The following is a 6098-nucleotide window of genomic DNA, read 5'->3' on the forward strand; positions in this document are numbered from 1 at the left end:
TTCTTCTTTTATTGGTGTTAGGAGTTATCCACAATGTAACCACCATCATCTTGGTCCCTCTAAAGGGCTGAACGCAGAACATGTACCACTCCAGGCCTGCACTGCTACACGTTGAGCTAAAGTCCTGTCTCTCCCAGGTGGGCGATGTCGCCGACTCATCTCAGTGGTTTAGGCACATACATAACACACCCTGAACAGTGGATTGCATTCGAAAACCCAATCTTCTTCTCAACAATGAGTTCACCAGATAGGGCCAGTAGGAAAAAGTCTTGGGCTTGGTAGCCTTTGCTAACTTCACCACGCAGTCAATCTTCCATCTTACCCCCATCCTTTACCCATTTTCTGCCTACTAGGCTGCAAATTATCGGCGGCATAGGACAAACAGGCACCGTGGGAGGTTCTGCCAGACAGCTCTGCCAGAGCACTGCGATCCCAGCGTGCCGTTCCCTCTGTTTTTCGGGGATGGCCTATGCAATCTAATCAATTTTTGTTCATCTCTGATTTCTATAATTCCAGCCATCAAAGCACATAGACCTCAGTCACTGCATCTCAGTATCTCGTCGCACCATCCCAGCCCTATCTTCTACATAGGTGCTGGAACGAGGGGGGCAGGGATGCTACTGCACCCCCTGGCTTGTAGCGGTTTCCATTATATACAGGATTTACAGTTTGGTTCAATCGCTCTCCACACCCCCACTATACAAATTGTTCCAGCCCCCCTGACCTTCTAGCCAGAGACCCTTTCAGATATCAGATGGTGTCAAACGGCAAGGACATGTGGTCAAAAGCCAATGAGGGACGTAGGCTGAGGCCAGCTATCATGCTCATCACTGTTGACCTGCAGTTATCAAGCCCCAAAGGCTGCAGAACATCAGCACGCTGTCCAACCAGTCCCCCACCCACGAACTCCCGACCACCCCTTCCCTCCATGGGAAATAACGGAGCCATGAAATCCTCATAAGCCTTACTTGTCTTCGGCGCTGGTTCCTGAATCTGTTTTACGAACTAAGAGATGTTTAGATAGTCCCTTGTATTACGTAGTGTCATGGCGTTTTAATGTTACTTATGGGGGGGATTTGAGGGGCTGTCTTTAAAATCATGCCCTATTAAATATAAGCGAGTGAGCTCTATAGCAGTAAAAGGAGACAGTGGTGGATACACACTGTATATAAATGGAGTATATTAGTTGTATATATGAAATAAATCTCAGATAATTTTTGGCTGAATACTGTGTTGGAAGCTTCCAATACTTTTTCTATTTCATTTAATTCTGGAGTCTCTCTATTCATACGTCCCTGCAACATTTCCGCCCAGTTCACACACACCACCATTGAATGGGTATGTGCCTAATAAACAATCAACCAGTCATACAGCCGCCTAGCACAACCGTTTCAAGGCATTGCCACAGTACAGAGGTGCTGAAGGGAACTGGCCATTGAGGGCTAGACTAGATGACTTAATGACAACGTTTTTTTTCAATCACTTCTCCCGGCACAGCTTGGAGAACACGCGCTACTGGGGCTTGATCAAGAGTGGCGCTTCTTTAACCTCCAACTCCTACTGCCAGCGGGGCCCGGGAGAGGGGTTCTCTTCCCAGGCCTGCTTGGGTGTATCCCTTCCCAAAGAGCCAAGGAAGGGATTTCGGGAATGAGGAGGGGGGGAAAGTCCATTGCATGGTTCTGGCTTAGAGTAGCCACTGGTCTCAATTCATCATCAAGTCCCATGGGCCCATTCGCAGTGCTTTTGGCAGGGCACTGTTCTCCAGTACTGCAGTAGAACGTGGGGTCCAGTTCTGCAGTTATCGTGTCTAATCTAAATTAAATCCAACCCAGCACTGAGTTGGTCTCTGCAGAACATCATGAACTAAATAAACATACGGTACAGCGCGAGACCAGTCCCGCTTGGGCCAACAGCAGGCCTCAAACCCACAACCTTTGGCACAAGCAGGAGAATCTCATGATTTTAGCATTGCAGAGCTATTCAGTGGAAACAGCAGTAGACTCATAAACTGCATGTGCGAACCGACTACTAGGAGGGGACAAAACCTCACATGGTCGTAGTCTGTGTTACAGAGACACACGAACTGGGGCTTCGGTTTATTCTGCCCCAAAGACTCTTCTGATCAATGGGACACTCCGTGACACTGCAATACAAGACCCGCGGCTGGCCTGGCTATGGGGCTATACATTTGCAGTGTAGATGCTCGGGCTGGAGCCCTCCCCTCTCACGGGGTCTCAGAGCCCAGGCTCCAGGTGAGCTCAAATGTCTACACTGCCATTTTATCCTCCCGCAGCCTGAGCCCCACGAACCCCAGTGAGCTGCCCCGGGCTCTGAGATTGCAGTGTAGACATCCCCCACCTAATGGACAATCATTTTAAAACAAACACTACTCCGGGTGGGGTGAAGAGAACAATTAGATAAACACCCCTCCTAGGAAACCTCCGGGCTGGATACAAGTCACACAGCAATGAGCCCCCATAACAAGTCAGGGATCCAGGCCCTCCTCCGATGGATACAGTCAACCACTGCTACCTGAGTTCTCCTATCTGCAGTGGCATCAGCGTCCAGGCCTGGGTAATTGTGCAGACACGTCCCCCTTGAACAAACGGTAACACTGCAGGCGCTAGGGGAGTTCAAACATTCGCATATGTTCAGTTTCACTGTTTACCCAGCCAGAACACATTAACCGCGCCGCACATTTTCAGTGGCAGGTGGGAATACAGAGACCGCAGCATGGTGGATGGGTAATGGGGGTAACAGCTGGAGAAATCCAACTATTTCATTATCCAAGGCTTTCCTGGGAGACAGTAAATAACACTGGTTTAAAAAAAAAAAATCAAAGCTGGGGGGTGGGGTGGGGTGGAGCGTCAGACAGCTCCTTCCGCTGGAAACAGAGTGTGTAGTGTTTGCTAAGTCTCCATACACAGTATTTTGGTTCTCCCTGCTCAGGCCCTCAGGTTGCACCAGAGGCTGTGTAGAAGGCATCATTAATGCAAGAATAACCTCTAACGGCTCCTCTTTGGGCTTTTCATTATCCTGATACATTTTTTTAACCAAATCACCAAAATCTGAAGGGACTCAACGTTCTCCTTTCCACCCCAGGCAAGAACCGTGTACAGCACTCCCACTGGCAGGCACCATTGAGATGTCTGTGTTAAATAACTATCACCTAAGTAGTGGGACAAATCTCCAAGAGGTTGGGAATTCTGCTTTAGTCTGAATCCACCACCTAAAATCTGGCTGCTTCTCTGAACTCTCCAAACCTCTTAGGTTTGTAAAGCTGGGCAGGAGATTGCATTAAAATAGGGGAGCTTTCTGGTACCTATATTTTTGATCCTGGCCAGAAACCTGAATGTAATAATTTTTTTGGAATTCTTCAGACCCTCAGAGGAGGTTTGGCCCAAGTTGGGTTCCAAACCTGGGCAAAAGGTTGGCAGGGAAGATTTTGATTTTTTTCGATATGAGTTTGGTAGTTCTTATCCCAACCTCCTACACGTGCAGGATTTTCAGTTACGTTATGTTCCTTCCAATGGTCTGTCCTAAGCCACGGACGGGATTGAATCTGCAATGCGGATGCTGCTGGCTCCATTCACTGTTTCGGTGCCTTGTGATGAATGAGGGAATTCAATCAACTGAGGCCAGATCGGAAAACTTTCGCATCAGTGCGCAGCTGGGCCTTTTGCTGAATCATTTCTAGAGAGTGACCCATTTGCCCTCTTCCCCACCCCAGAGCTAAAGGCATGGCTTCTGCACGGCTCCCAACACCTGCCCCATTGCTCTCTGCCCTTCACATGACGGTGCTGTCAATTTTCTTACGCTGAGCACGGCTGGGCTGGCGCTGATGGGACAGCGCTGAGGAAAATTCTAGGGATTCAGTTCTGCCACCTTGCATCATCATTTGCAAATACTTGTGATTTGGCAGCATTTCCCACTCCCTCTGCCCCGGTGCAAATGATAACATAAGGTGCAAGGCAGTGGAGACTCGCACCTTAGATTCTGCAGGAAGCTGGATGACTAGAGGACACTCTTTCCTCTGAATCCCCGTTGAGCCCAGGACCCAGAGTCCCTGCAGGGGGACTAAAGCAGTAATCTTCCAGCTGAGGTGTAAAACCAGATGCCTGGCTGTTTGAATAGCTCAGCCTGAGAAAATCAATCATAAACATGAGAGCTGATCGCAAAGCTATTCCACCCAAATTCTGGTACCTACCGTTTAAGACGGAGGTTGATAAATTGGAGAAGGTTCAGAGAAGAGCCACGATAACGATTAGAAAACCTGCCATATAGTGATAAACTCCAGGAGTTCAATCTAGTTATCTTACCAAAGAGAAGGGGTGACTAGATTACATCTATAAGTACTTACCTGGGGAACAAATGTTTCATTATGGGCTCTTCAGTCTGTCACACACAGCAGAGCCTCAGTGTTACAAATACCAGAGTTACGAACTGACCGGTTAACCACACACCTCCTTTGGAGCCGGAAGTATGCAATCAGGCAGCAGAGACAAAGAAAGAAAGCAAACACAGTACGGCACAGTACCGGGTTAAACGTAAACTACAAAAAAAAAAGGGAACGTTTTAAAAAAAGATTAGACACGGTAAGGAAACTGTGTCTGTGCTTGTTTCATTTATATTAAGATGGTTAAAAGCAGCATTTTTCTTCTGCATGGTAGTTTCAAAGTTGTGTTAAGTCAATGTTCAGTTGTAAACTTTTGAAAGAACCAGAAGGTTTTGTTCAGCATTAGGAACGTTTCAGCGTTACCAACAATCTCCATTCCCGAGGTGTTCGTAACTCTGAGGTCCTATTGCAATATGATCCAATGGCTGGCAGTTGAAGCTAGACAAATTCAGACTGGAAATAAGGCATCAATTTTTAACCATAAGAGTCATTAACCATTGGAACAATTTACCCAGGGTCATAGTGGATTCTCCATCATTGACCATTTTTCAATCCAGACGGGATGTTTTTCCAAAAGCTCTGCTCTAGGGATTAGTATGGGGCAGTTCTTCGGCCTGGGCTCTGCAGGAGGGCAGATTAGATAATCACAATGGTCCCTTCTGGCCTTAGAATCTAGGAAAGCCACCTAGGGGATTCAACCCCAGGACACCACTGAAATGGAGGAGTTGTGTCTAAATCCCCTAGTCAGCCTTGAAAGTCTCAACCGTGGTGATCCAAAACACGCTAAGCTTTTTCAAGAACAGAAAAAGCACCTTCCCTGCTGAGTTAGATGTAACACTATGAGTGGAGGTTATGAACAACAGGGTGGGGCTGGAGGGAATTGTAGAATATCAGGGTTGGAAGGAACCTTAGGAGGTCATCTAATCCAACCTGCTGCCCATGCAGGACCAATCCCCAGACAGATCCCCCCAATCCCTAAATGGCCCCCTCAAGGACTGAGCTCACAACCCTGGGTTTAGCAGCCCAATGCTCAAACCACTGAGCCATCCCTCCCCCCGCCAGGGTTACAGTATGAGTAGCAGGTGTTTACTGAGTGTATGTATGTGCAGTTTTTGGTTTTTTTGCAAGACCAGGACTGCTGGCCCAGACTGTAATTTGACCAGCTCATTATATCCTGTCATTTTAACTGGATATGGCCCTCGTTTATCCCCCCAGTTCTACCCCAGAAGTAACACTATTCCGGTGGTCGCTAACATGGTCACTCGCTCTTTATGGGCCAGAATCAAACGCCACTGTCGTCAATGGGGGTCTTTCCATCCAAGCTGTACAGAAAGGTTCACGTTTTTACCAGGGAGGGTACTTTACCATTGGAACGAGGATGTGGTGAAGGGTTTTTCTATCACATGAAAGCTTCAAATCCAAATAGGAGGGCTTCCTACAACAATAGGCTCAGGCCAAATCACAAGATATGGGCTCAATGCAGGAATTACTCAGGGAAATTCTGCTCAGTGTCAAATTCTATGGTCAGAAATTCTATGAAGTAGTGGCCTTTGAATCAGGTACCTAAATACCTTTAAGGATCTGGGCCATAAGGCCTAACTGCCACTGGTTTCAATGAAGATCTGGGCCTAAATGCAGAAAGCACTTTGAGATCTTTGCTGTAGAACAGGGGTTCTCAACCGTCTTCTTTCTGAGTCGCGTC

The sequence above is a fragment of the Trachemys scripta genome, chromosome 19, assembly GCF_013100865.1.
Source record: "Trachemys scripta elegans isolate TJP31775 chromosome 19, CAS_Tse_1.0, whole genome shotgun sequence".
Lineage (NCBI taxonomy): Eukaryota > Metazoa > Chordata > Testudines > Emydidae > Trachemys > Trachemys scripta.